Source organism: Carassius carassius, chromosome 15, assembly GCF_963082965.1.
Source record: "Carassius carassius chromosome 15, fCarCar2.1, whole genome shotgun sequence".
NCBI classification, from domain to species: Eukaryota; Metazoa; Chordata; class Actinopteri; order Cypriniformes; family Cyprinidae; genus Carassius; species Carassius carassius.
Genome location: NC_081769.1, coordinates 20,586,171 through 20,600,815, shown reverse-complemented (window position 1 = coordinate 20,600,815; position 14,645 = coordinate 20,586,171). Strand labels below are relative to the sequence as shown.

Below are 14,645 nucleotides of genomic sequence, written 5' to 3'. Positions count from 1 at the left end.
GTGTCTAAAAATGCTTTGTACTTTTGGTGTGCTAGATTTAGGAGGTGACGCATTTCCCCCCGCTCTCTGCTAGCTGGGCAGTTTGCTCAAACAGACTAGTGCACTAATGTAACAAAATACACAAAGCAAAGATAACACAGTTTAATGTCTGTGAGAGTTTTAATGTGCTTGATTGAACTGAACTACATTACAGTGTCGTCATTAGACAAAGCAGCAGAAAATGAGGGAACATAAAAACGATTTATCTGAAGCCATTTGAAGAAAGCACCCTGCAAAACCCTGATGATATCACTACACAGGCCTTCTCTCTCTTTTTGAGACACAGAGGGCGACTGCATGAGGACAGAGAGAGAGAGAGAAAAATCAATCAAGAGCACAGTGTGAGTAAACACTTCAGGGTGGCACAGCCACAGATGCGAGCGCTATGGACAAGTCACGTCTGCCAGCACCAAAGCAGCGAGACACACACACGCAACCAAATGTGTTGCGAAACGAGAGAATGTATCTTCTCTAAGAAAGGTACAAGATGTCTTCACTCCAGCTCCAAGCAAAAACAGCGAAGGAGAGACAATGTGGGTGAATTTACGAGAGACTGCTCTAATTATGACAAATCAGAAGTGTTGATTATTTCTCGACATTCGCAGTTATTAACATCAATTAACAAAATTCCTTAAAAGTCCCATGACATTCAATTTTCACTTTTTTTAACATTAATATGAGTTCCCCTAGCCTGCCTATGGTCCCCGATTGGCTAGAAATTTCGATAGGTGTAAACCAAGCTCTGGGTGGCTGCTTTTGAGAAAAAAAACTTTGCCCTCCCAAACATTTACATTTAATTCAGTCACAATGTCAGCACAGACGTTACAAACAGACTTTTACGATATAGATTCGACAGCACCGCCACAAACAGTGAGTAACAGTGTTCATTAATGCCTGATCTGTGATCAGTGATTTCTGACTTTCTTTCTTAATTGTATAATACTGTTTATGCATCATGAATCAAGCCAGTGACTAAACGAACAACTTCACGTTGTTTCTCTTAGTAGCATTAAACAAATCTATTATTTAAATTGTGATTAAACTACAGAGAGCGATCAAAGAACGCTCCCTTTATATTGTTCAGAGCTGTCAATCACACACCGCGAGTATATCTGCAAACTGCCGTTATAATGAATTACGCTGTTATGCTCTTACTGTATTCATGTCGATATTGTGTTTGCTGTTAGTTGCGGTGAAAGCATTTTGTGAGAGAAAACCCGTTGCAATGACGAAATCACTGCATTCACGCAATAAACAGACTCTGTCTACTCAATAATCGTCACTGCAGCCTTTCATTTGATTTGAAAAGATCGAAAAAAAATGCTATAATCAACACTTCCTCGATTCGTTCATCTCGACAGCTGTAATAGTAAAAAAAAAATTTTTAAGTAATTTGAGAGGGGTTCCACATGTAATACGCATTTCGAATGTCAGCCAATCACAACAGCTGGCGTTTACTCTTGAGTCTCACAGCAGACACGCCCCTTCAAACAGAGCATTCAAGCTACAATCAGGATATAAAAATGCCTTTTATTTCTAAATTTTAATTGTAAAAATCATACTAACAATATAAGTACACCTCAGGAAACATTAAAAAAAGCATTTAAAAAAGAAAATAATCCACGTCATGGGACCTTTAATAAGAACTCCTTCCTCCCCACTGACAACATTTTCTGTCACTGATTACGTTTATCCTCCACTGAGAAGTTATTCCAGTAATTCATGTTTGTTGCTTATGAACAAGAAAGCTAATATGATCACTAAACATTCAGCAGCATGTAAAAAAACAACAGAGGTCCTCTTCTTTCTTTTTATATATTCATTGTTTACATATTCATGTAACAAAATATGATAAAAAATGTTGGTGGTGACTGGCAACTGAAAATACTATGGCCCTGAGCATCACAGGTCAGTATAAGCGCATCGAAGGTCCAGGATTTATGGACTCTGTCCACAGAATGAATCACTTATTTACATTGAGTTCAGTTGTTTACAATGTGAGAGTTCAAGTGAATACCCACTGGCTGTTACAATGTCTACATTAGCAAGGAGAGCAACATCTAGCAAACACTATAGATTGCCAACCTATGCTTTTCACTTTGATACAAAATTACAGATAATAGGCATATATTAAAATTACTATTTGTCTAAATTAAACATAAAAAACTAAGTTAATTTAGGCATTACAACATTATAATGTATAGTATAAATAATGTATAGTAATTCCGAGATCCGCTAAAAATTTTATTAAATAATATTTTTAAAGATTACGTTTCAGTGGGGATTTTATTTGGGTGTTAAGTGGTAACGTAATAAGCACTATTTCCGGGTCCAAGCCTCAATTCGCTTCACTTGAGAATACTAACTCAGCAGCCCTTTATGAGCACTGTTTATTCATATTAAATATTTATGCTAAACATTTTCAAACTTACAGTGTACACTACAGTCTCCATGCTCACAGCATCCCAAACTCAAATATTTTTTATATTTATTTATTTAAATTGATATTTTCATTGTCTGGCTATCTAGGATTTCGGTATGGAGTTAAAGGTTAGGATTATAATTTTTTTTTTGGTAGTATTATATCACATTGTGAGTGTATATTAGCACCTTTTGTTGTTTTCTCGTGGTAACTGTGAAGAGATGTTCAGCTCAACTTCTCACGTGTTGGATGAGAAACGAAACGGACTAAACTGTGACAAAACTGAAATGTTTTCTTTTTTTTTTTTTGTAAATTAGAACTTGCATACACATTTGAAAAGCCATAAGTAAACGTCAATTCTGCATTAGGATGATTATTTTTTATTTTACCTTAAAATTACATAGACTTAATTTGATTTAAAAATCACCTGCTGTAGCACACTGAAAAAAGGTTTCATTCATCCAATTAAAAATTTTTAAGGTAATGATTCACATTTATATTTTTTTACTTGAGACAATAAGTTATTTATTTTTCATTGGCTCAAGTAAAAAAATATAGATGTGAATCGTTACCCTAATTTTTATTTTTTTTAATTAGATGAATGAAACACTTTGCATCTTTGTTTTATTCGCACCAACATTATTTGATTTTAACATTTTGGAATAATGTATTCATATAGCATACTTTTATTTAGTCTCACTGGTAAAGACCAGTTTTTTTATTTAAAACCAAATTTAAAAACTAAAACAAATACTGAATGCTGATTAAGAAACCTCTTATAGAATGTGTGTTGATTGTGGTGTTTGGATTGTAGAACTATGCAGTTATTGCCTTTAATTTCACATGGTTACAGTTAATCTTTTAATTTAAGGCCAGTTCTATTTAGTTTCAACCCAATTCAAAAACAAAAGCTAAAGCCTGATGTCTGTACCATCTATGTTTGTATTGAATGTAGGCTACTTACTGTGCAGATACTGCTGTTAATTTCAGATGGTTACAGTTATTGTTTTCAATAGCCAAAAGCCAGTTTGGCCTATTAAATACCAAATAAACATCTTGTTTATGCATACTTTCCTTCTTTTTTGTTTGTTGCTTAAAAGATTTTAAAAAATCGGAAATCGGTATTGGAATCGGCCAGTTTGCTTGTAAAAAAATCGGTATGATCGTGCATCCCTATAAAAATAGACAAAATGAAATGTACATTTAATTACCTAAAATATTGGTCAAAACAGACATGGTACCAATATATTGTGCATCGGCAAACAAATGTTATTGTTTCTGCCCCACACCTTTGAACTAGTTTTTTTTTTTTTAATGAATGAAAAGCCTCTGTAATGGACACTTTACTATTATTCAATTAACTGGGCAGCCCTAAGCAGAACATACTAGACTTGTGCCGGTATTCGGTAATGCGTTATATTGCGGTGATTAATATGCACAATATTGTTATCGTGGGCACTTCTAAATACCTTGAATAAATATACATTACAAATTATTCAGAATTTGGAATGCATTTTAAAAATAGTATTCCCATCAGCTGCTTAAAATGCACAACATCGCTGTATGCTGCTTGAAAGAGTGCATGCGCTCTGATGTAAACAAGCACACATGAGAAGCACATGGAGGAACACGTGAGAGACACGCTGAATGAAAGCACATTCACTCTCTGACAGCAGATGGCGCTAAAATGCAGCCCTTACCCTGTAAACACAGTAAATAAAGCAGCTGTTACTTTCTAAACCATATTTATATAATTTTAAATAACCATTCAGATTTGTGTTTTCCCTATGGTGTTTATTACAGAGCCAACTACTGAAATATTTAGACTTAATAGACTATTTATCTTCAAACATTTTCATTTTCTTTTTCTTTTTTTTTAATCTGGACTACAAATGCCCTAGATATTGTTTGAAATTGTTTTGATCTTTTATTGTTCATTCACACTTTACATTATGACTTCATTAGTTAACATAAACTGCCAATGAAAACATTATTCTGAACATTCATTAATCTTAGGTATTCCAATATTTAATAACACATTGTTAAAATTGAAAGTTGCAACTGTGTTATTTAATAAGCTAACATGAACTAAGACTTGTATTTTTTAACAAAGATTAATAACTACTATAGTAAATGTAGCTATTGCTCATTGTTTAGCTGTGCATTTATTGAATGAGCGCTATGCGATGACCGAACTGATTACACTATATTTTATGTATTGCACTGTATTTTATCTAAAGTCTTTAATTCATTTTAAGTTCATTTTAAATAATTTTCATTTTCAAGTTCTTAAATTGTTTTATTTTTGTGATTATTTTTCTTCATGACTTTTTTTTTTTTACTTTCTTTTATGTAAAGCACTTTGAATTACCATTGTGTACGAAATGTGCTATATAAATAAACTTGCCTTGCCTTGCCTTGAATGTTAATGCATTAACTAAGGTTAACTAATGAGGTCTTATTGTAAAGTGATACCTATTGGTCTTTATAGTTCTTTTGCACTTTAACTTTTATATATTTTTCTGTATTGCTTTATTGTTTTAAATGTTTAGTTATTTTTGTTATAAGAAAAAAGTTATTTAACCTGTTATACTGTATTATGACCACTTTTTTAAAACAAAATTTCAATACAGTGATAATACCGTATACCGTGATAAAAAGCATTATCAATTAACCGCAACAGGAAAATTTGATACTGGCATATCCCTAGAACATACAAAAAAAAAAAAAATATATATATATATATATATATATATATATATATATATATATATATATATATATATATATATATATATATATATATATATATATATATATATAGCAGGCCTGGGCTGACAAAATAGTTTCTATTACTGAGGATATAGGGGGCAAAATGCATTTTCATCTTTTATTATTAGTTACATTTTTTTGTTAATATATTTCAGTTAATGTTTATTTTATTTCAAGTAGCAAAAATGTTTTTATGGCTTTAGTTTTAGTTAACAATAATAACTCTGTTGTGACCACCCAATTATTGCAAAATGAGAAACATATTGCTAGCATAAAAGGTACGGCTAGTCATGACAAGACCTCTGCACCGCTAATGGGAGAGATTTAATTAGCCCTGAAAGACTTTTTCTAAATACTGGAGCATAACAAACTTGAGCTGGCCTGTCCATTAGTGCTACTGTTTTGCATTGATGTTAACAGGTTCAACTCACCGCTGTTCCTTTAGACAAGTCTGTCTCTGATCCCTTTTGGCTAAAGATGACCTATTTCCATAAAACACTATCTGTACTTGGAGAAGGCCACAAGCAGTGTCAAACCACACGCTAACAGCAGGGCATCCAGCACATTCACACCCACTTGCAGTTTTTCCTCCAAATCTGCATGCCAGAAGACATTTCAATGATGTCATAAGGCACAGAATGAGGTCACCTGTCATCTCACTGTCTAACCCTTCATAACTGCAGCATGCTCAAACTCAGCACCATAAAAACCTGTGAAACTTTCAAGTTTTTAACGTAGAACTATCCTTCCCTCAGTAGTGGACTGGGTCATAGGCCAAATAATCCAGTGATTTACTGCATTTTTTAAACAAATAATATAATCAATGCATCCTTTATAAGCAAAAGTGACTTTTGATCAACCATAATGTATATTCAATATGGTGCGATACCAATATATTTCATTGTTTTAAAAATAGCAATATGGTGCTGATACGTTGTGCATCCCTAACATTTTTACTGTATTTTCGGATTCATCTTTTTTTAAATGTCAAGTAAGATTCAAAATCGCAACCTCTCAGACTTTTTCACATCAGCTCAAGCGAGAAGCTAAGCTCTTGTAAAACTGAAATCCAAGAATCGCCCCCATCTCAGTGTTACATCCCCTCTTTACCTCCACTCACATTCACACAACGCAGCTCTCTCTTCAACGGTGTAACCCAACCTCCATCCCAGTTTCTTTTCTCCTCGTTGCACGCGTCTGAAACTCAACCAACCTCCCAGTTTCTATAGTACTGTTCAGCACATGTCTCTTTATCACGATGTAATCTGCCTGTTTCCTTTGTGCCTCTGTTATCCGATCTAAAGCCAGTCACTTTACATCCTGAGCCATTATACCATCCGCCACTTAATATAGTTTAATGTCTCTGACTTCATTAGGAGACGGAAACAAGTGGATAACTAACTCATTACTCCAGTCTAATCCCGATTTTCTGCCAGATGCTTTATTGAACCATTTACAGATATATATTTCGTTTTGCTACTGAAGGAGGTTCAAATGAGTTTTACTACCACAATACTTGCCTATAATATTTTGGTCATCACAGAACATCAGTTAAGATCATGGTCTCTCAACTGACACGGATCAGAAAATTATGATATTGCATTTAGGTCCTTATATGCCTCTAAGGCAAAATGATTCATTGCTAAATATGACTAAGGCAAGAGAAAGAATCTCAGAGCTGAACGAAACAGAGGAGGAGGGAAAGAGAAAGAGAGAGAATATATGATAGCAAGGGAAATCAAAGTAGGATCCCGATACGTGGAGAAGGGGATCTCCTGTGATTAATCGTCCTCCAGCCCGCTAGGAGAAGAAATAATCTTGTTAATGTCAACGATGCCAAATATGCTCCAAATGCATTTCAAGATGTGGGGATTCAAAATGGCAGCTTGAAGATGATGTCGCGCTATCTGTTAGACAGCTTAACTTAAAGAACATGTGACGTCGGCCGATGGGCCACAGATCAAATCAGTCCTAATGAGCCCTTATTTCATTTCAGATCAGCATTGAACAGTGCAACATTGGCTAAAAAAAGCCTGTCAACATTTCCTACAGATATTTCCCCTAATCGAATGAAAAATCTTGTTAGCTGGTGGACCATGAGCTGGAGATCTGCATCTCCACAGCAATAAGAGTCTGGAGCGAATCTAATGACAGCCCAGCTGCCTCCGTTAGACAAACATATGGCTGGAACTTCAAGAGATTGTGCACCCAAAAGTAAAAATTCTCTTAGCATTTATTCAGCTTTATGCCATCTTTTCTAGAACATTGAAGATATTTTTAAAGAATGTTGGTAAATACACCATTTTGGTAAAAAAAAAAAAAAGCCCCACTGAGACCAAATATCATCATGCTCCACACATCCTGCCACTCGCATCAAGGAAAATGTTCTGATAATGTTCAAAAAAGTTTTTTTTTCTTACTTCTCTCATGTTTTCATCGAGAAACCTGAGGCTTTTTTGTAAGCTAATTAAATAAATATATATATATATATATATATATATATATATATTTGATATATAAATATATAATTTAATGCGCCTGAACACACCTCTTTTTTAGACCAGCACGCCGCCCATGGGCGCAAAAATGAGTGAAAATGCATTTGCTAATTAAACGACGTGGCACTGGATGGGAAAATGCGAACGGCGCCGGTCTGAAACTAGCAAACACACTTGCACTATTATAGGGCCCAATAAGTTTCCACTATGCATTCACGGATGTTGATGTATGGAATACAGGTGTTGACTTGCATACAAGAACTCTCACAATGAGCAAACCATATTTTAGGATAAACATTTAAACCATCTACAACATTTGCACTATTTCTAAAAACTTAGATCTGCAATCTTGACGATATCAGGCTGGGCAAACTTTAAACCAAACCAAAAGATTGAGGTTAGATATGAAACTTGAGCAAACAGTGGAACAGTCGAAAGGTTAGGCCTATGTAGTAAAATATGGCCTCAAAGGTCCCGTCTCGTCTAGCAGCCGCCATTCCTCTCGAGATCCCCATTAACCCGAATGTCAATATCAAAGCGCTTCACAAGTGCTAACGAAGGGTCTTAATCTAATCCATTACCGATGATCCTGTACAACAGTCCTAGGCTTTACTTCATAAGCTTTTGCTCTCCCAAGCTCTCATGTCAGATGTTGCCAATGATGGTCAACAGCACTTTAACAGTTATTCATTGCGTCATGCAACTCATAATTCAGTTCCAACCTCTCTTCGACATTGCCTGTCCAGGAAAGTGAGTCGGACGCTGGGTTACTGAGGAACAATGGCATTCCTGTGCTCTGTGATGCCAGGTGCCAGCAGGAACACAGTCCCTTCCATCTGTCTGTCTGTTCTGGCAAGCACTCAGCCAGGCTCGGGCAGCAGCTAGGGAGAGTCACAGAATGGGACTATTGTTCCAAAGCCTCTTGGAGGAACACACTAAACACCCCCCCCCCCCCTTCTCCAACACAAACATCGACGAATGCACACCAGCATAAACTCGCACATCAAGAAACTAAAGGTAAGCACACAGTAACCTGTCAAACACAGAGCCGATCCCACTGTCAGTCCAACAACATGCGGCTCACTCGCGCAATCGAGCGTGCCGAGTACTGTACGCCTAGAGGATGCACATCTGCAGTTCTGCTGAAGTCTTGCTGAGAGGGGAAACAGCATGCTGCGCTGCACAGCCAAGTCCCGTGGAATATGATTCATTTCCTATAAATGCAGCCTCTCCTGTCCAAGATTTCTCAGCACTGAGCTACTTCCACATCTGCCAGACCTTATCTTTTTCTAATGCCATGACCATTATGTTATTAATGACTTTCTGGATTTTCAAGTTAATCATGATGAAATGGAAGCAGCAGTGGATTTTTTTTTTCATACTGTGACGTAAATCCCTGGCCGTGGGAACTAGGGGTGCCGAGGGTGCAGCAGATTTTCCTTGATCACCCCCAAGATCATAACATCATAACGTTTTACACAAGTAAATATAACAAAATATTTCAATAAGTCTGAATTTGTATTTAACCAGATCACATTTAATAAAGAGACATTTTAAGTTTAATTATAACGCCACATGTCAATGATTATTCAAACAACGAACAAACCATGTAGCTAGCAAAGAACATTTAGATTATCAAAAGAATATCACTGAATTCAGTCTAGCGTGAGTGTAAGCACTCTAAAAAAGCTATATAATCAGTGATGTTGCCTGCAGTGTATAATGGATTAATCTCTTATTTACATCTCATACATCTGCATTATGATGTTTCTGATGAAAGAATTTGCCAAAGCGCACTGACCAAAACTTCTGCGTATAGGCGATGATAATATTTAGTAAAATCTCCTAAAATAATAGAAATATTAAAGAAAAAACAATTTAGCTAAAATCACAAAACACAAATATATATTGGTTTGCATATAACTGTCTTCATTTGTATGTCAATCTATTAGAGTTTGGGCAAAATATTAGGATTTTGTCAAAAATCCCCCACCATGCCCTGCAACATCAAGCCCCACCCCCCAGATAAAATATGTTCCCGTGGCTATGCGTAAATCTGAGTGTAACAGATTATCCAAAAGGGAAAAAGTGTGGGGTGGGAGTCTGCTTCATGTAGTGGTTGTTGATTGGATTTTGAGATGTAGGTGATTTTACAGGGGCGGAGTTTAAGCAGACAAAATTATTGGAGATTTCTGGTATACATCACCAGAGAGTCATTTTCACTGGAAGATCAAGTTATGACATTATTATGATGTCAATAAAAAAAAATATGAAACAAACATGAATAAACCATTCACAATATGATCTTTAACATACATTTATTAAATAGTGTGAATTTTTATATCATGCCAACCTGAGCATTAATCATTGATTAGATCGACTACTTAATTAAATTTACCAATACGTCTGTAGAGGCTATGAAAAAAGACTGCAGCATCAAAACACTGCCTAGCGCAATTTAGCAAAATATGGTGTCTGTTCATCAGTTTATAACAACTGAATGAATTTTCTGTTTCCTATTAGAAAATACCTCTATTATTATCATAATTTTTTTTCACCATTAAAATCGCTCATTATGTTATCCATTCATTATATATTAATTTTACAGTTACTGTAATTCCAAAAGCTTTTACTATTATTTTTTTGTAAAAGCTTTTTTTATTATTTTTTTCAACTCCATGAAAATATCCTCCTTTTAGTAAAAGCTAGTGTTATTATTTTAACTGGGTTTTTTATTTTTATTTAAATGGTTCTTTATTACTTTTTTGCATTTTCTTTTTATATCTTTTCCACTATAGTTTATATCACTCTACAACCATTTCAAATTTACATCTCGGGTCTTTTTTCATTTTATTTTGCTACTTTTTTTATGTTTTTCTATAATATTGTTTTGTAATGTTACTGTCAGTTGAGCTTTTGGTGTTACAGTAACTGTAAAATTTATATATATATATATATATATATATATATATATATATATATATATATATATATATATATATATATATATATATTTAAATAAAAATCTGCCTGACACACAAAATGTTGATGCTATGAATAATTTACCAAAGAAATATCAAAACAATACTGCACAAGCTAGAGATATACTGCAATCTCAAAACGACGCTTTGCTTCTACTCTTTTTAGTTTAACGTATTCTCTAAACTCAGCTACCATTCGATGCCCTCAGGCTACGCTTTACCCCCTCACACACTGGGACTATCAATTCCCCCAACTGAAGCACACATGTAGCCGGGGGTCTGTCCAAAATCCACATAGCCCGTGTGCTGTTTAGAGCCAAGAGGAAGGCCAGTGAAAGCAGCAGCAGATAAATAATGGATAGCTCATTCTCTCCTCTGTGAGAAAACATGACAGATCCGTTCCTGCACCCTCTGCTTGTACAGCTTCATTTTTGACTCTAGGGGCTCGCCGCCTGCCATCTCTAAGCTCTCATCTTCTAATGGTCCTTCCAGTGATTACTGAGACATAAGTGCACCGTCTGTCTTGATGATCAATCATCTGCTGGATCTATAACGTCGGCCACACCACAGAGCTCCAAATGTAATCAGATTTAAAGGAGTGGACGCTGACCGATCAGCCAGCAGTTTGAGGGGTGTCGTTGGCTGTAAGCATGACTGACAACTTATTTAGTAGTGCTTCAGCAGCATGCAACACAATACGTGATGATGACAACATGGGGCGTTTAACAAAAGCATGCTCGATTTCGCCTTTCATGTCATCAATGGGCTCCTCAGAGCCATTGAACCATAAAACAGCTCTTTTACCAGACAAGTGCTATTCAGTAATAAGCACAGCAGAATTATAATTCAAACACAAAAACAAGGGATCTGGGAGTCAAAGTTTCCCATTACTGAAATCGACGGCAGTAGCATTGAAGCAGCTCACTGAGGATCAGCTCCGAGATCAACTCTTTTTAAAGTCAGCCTACTTCTTTGACTCTTCCTACACACTGGAGCAGCCCTCAAATGAGCAAATGTCTGAACAGAAATGTCAATCTGAACAGTGAAGTACTTAAAGCAATTTAAGCCATTTCAAGAAATCCAACAGTGAAAGTTGGATTTTTCATTGTAATGGAATTTTTATTTTATTTTATTGCAAATATTTATTTACTTCACTAGTAGCTAGTCATTACATACTTGATCCAGCTACTTATTCCATTGATGACTAGTATGAATAAATCACTACTAGTGCATGTTAATTATTTATCAGTACTTATTAATTTGTTACTAGTCACTATCTCAAAATGAAGAAAGTAACTTATTCCAATCTTTCCTGTAACAAATTGGAACAAAACATAGCGACTGAATTCTATGGGAATTTGACGTTCAGATATAAGCCATTTATTTCTGACAAGAATTCTAAATTCTAAATGTTTAGTACTAATGTCTTAGTTACTACTGACTGTTTTTAAGGGTTACTAATATCAGTTCCAGTTTTCTTAATGACAACTGAATATTAGTACCTGTTTATTAGACAGTAATATATAACGTTAGTCCAACTATCGTAACATTTTTAACTAGTAACGTTAGTCATATTTTGTTGTACCTATAAAGCAGACATTTCACTACTAATTAAGTTACATTAAATAAATTCCTGTATTGAAACATTGCTCATGTTTAACCTCTTGTGTGTCTTTCTGCTTAGCAGTGAGACCAGAAAAGCAGTCTGCTACAGAAGAGCCCAAGTAACCGGGCGTCGATGATAATTATGCGGGTTATATGTTAGCTGTAGGATTTAAATGATTTTACCTTCTCTCGTTTCGACAGCGCACTGGACGATAGGAGAAACCGCTGAGTCCTTTCTCTTCGTCCCGGTGCAGATCTAAGGCTCCACGCGCTGGAAATTATGTGATCTTCAGATCGTAGTACCTCAGATATTAATCCCAAACATGATCGAGCGGAGAGCTGGCCTGAAATATGGCGCTTTTCTCTAATTCTGCTGTCTCGCTCAGAAGGGGGATGTTAACCCGTTAGTTTAGTGGGCGCGGGGAGGCCTTTTCGCTGGTAATTCTGGGGTAAATTGGCCGAAGATCGAGAACAGTCTGTCCGCGGGATGAGCGCAGCGCTCCGCCTGAAAGCACTGAGTGAGCGCCGCTACTCGGTCTAACGGAGACGGAGCATCTGAAGAGACCAGCCCACTCTGTGAACCCGGAAGAGAACTGTCAATGCAATAGCATTAATAGCTTCAGTTGCACAAAAGTGGGAGAGCCATGGGTGGACAGTGGAAATATTATTCTCAGACATCTAACTGTCTGATTAAACAAATATTTATAAATATCAAATATCTTCTCTTCTGAAAGTGAGAGAGCTTTATTTATTTGCTAACCAAACCAATGCACACCTCCAAATGCTGTTGTTCTTAGTTTTTTTTTTTTTTTTCAGTTTTTATATTAAATACAGGTGCATCTCAATAAATTAGAATGTCGTGGAAAAGTTTATTTATTTCAGTAATTCAACTAAAATTGTGAAACTTGTGTATTAAATAAATTCAGTGCACACAGACTGAAGTATTTTAAGTCTTTTGTTCTTTTTATTGTGATGATTTTGACTCACATTTAACAAAAACCCACTAATCTCAACAAATAAGAATACTTAGAAGAAGAAAAATTTAGTGAATTGTTGGCCTTCTGGAAAGTATGTTCATTCACTGTACATGTACTCAATACTTGGTAGGGGCTCCTTTTGCTTTAATTACTGCCTCAATTCGGCTTGGTATGGAGGTGATCAGTTTGTGGCACTGCTGAGGTTGTCACATTGTCTGGGTTGTGTCCCTGGGTTTCCACTAGATGTCCTCCTTTCCCACGGTGTCTGTCACCTTATTAACTGTCTGTTCCCTTATTTGGTCACCTTCCTCCTTGTTGAGTTAATTGATTATTCCCCACCTGTCTCCAGTTCCCTCATTCACCTTCTGTGTATTTATACCCGGTCTGTCTGTGTATGTGTCACGGAGTCCTTGTTGATTGTTTAATTCATGTCCGTCAGCTCTTGTCCTTGCCTTGTGTTCGTGTCTTGTTTATGTTTGGATGGATGTTTTGGTCTCGACCCCTGCCTGGACTGTTTACTCTATTTGGATTACCCTTTAATAAAAGACTTACCTGCAATTGGTTCCCTCTCCCGTGGTTCTTTGTAACACCGATCGTGACAGAAGGACTCCGTCATGCAAGGAACCAGCGGTATGTCTTTTTCCCGCTCCCCAGCCAGGATGGCGGAGCGGAGGGCGAAGTATCTGAAGTTGATCGCCCTCCGCCAAGAGGGCAATGAGGTGGGTGCCCTGGCACGGGTATTCTGGTCCCTGGCCGAGGGCATGGGATACAATGACGCAGCCCTTAAAGACTATTTTAATGGCGGGCTGGATGATCCAGTGTCTCAGGAGGAGATGGCGCAGTTAGAGACACTGGAATTCTGGGAATTCGTGCGCTACCTGCAGCATCGGCCTCGGTGGGATGCCCCAGCCACTTCTGTCTCTTCCGGCAGGGTGGTCGTCAGCCCAGCACCACTGCCCAGGATGGCAACCAGCCAAGCGCCACAACCCAAGATGGCCGCCAGTCCAGCACCACTGCCCAGGATGGCTACCAGCCAAGCGCCACAACCCAAGATGGCCGCCAGTCCAGCACCACTGCCCAGGATGGCTACCAGCCAAGCGCCACAACCCAAGATGGCCGCCATTCCAGCATCACTGCCCAGGATGGCTACCAGCCAAGCGCCACAGCACAAGATGGCCACTAACCCAGCGCCAATGCCCAAATTGGCCACCGTTCCAGCGCCACTGCCCAAGATGGCCGCCAACCCAGCGCCAATGCCCAAATTGGCCACCAGTCCAGCGTCACAGTACAAGATGGCCGCCAGCCCAGCGCCAATGCCCACTTTGGCCACCGGTTCAGCGCCACAGCCCAA

General features: G+C 37.2%; 1 protein-coding gene across 1 annotated transcript in view; it reads right to left on the bottom strand.

Moving 5' to 3' along the window:
- The window catches only part of LOC132158489 (polypeptide N-acetylgalactosaminyltransferase 1), a 91,913-nt gene extending 79,059 nt beyond the window's left edge, over window positions 1-12,854 (bottom strand). Inside the window, exon 1 of the mRNA XM_059567922.1 lies at window positions 12,501-12,854. The gene's annotated coding sequence lies outside the window, so the exon portion shown is untranslated. The remainder of the gene's footprint in view (window positions 1-12,500) is intronic.
- Window positions 12,855-14,645: the final 1,791 nt, after the last annotated feature.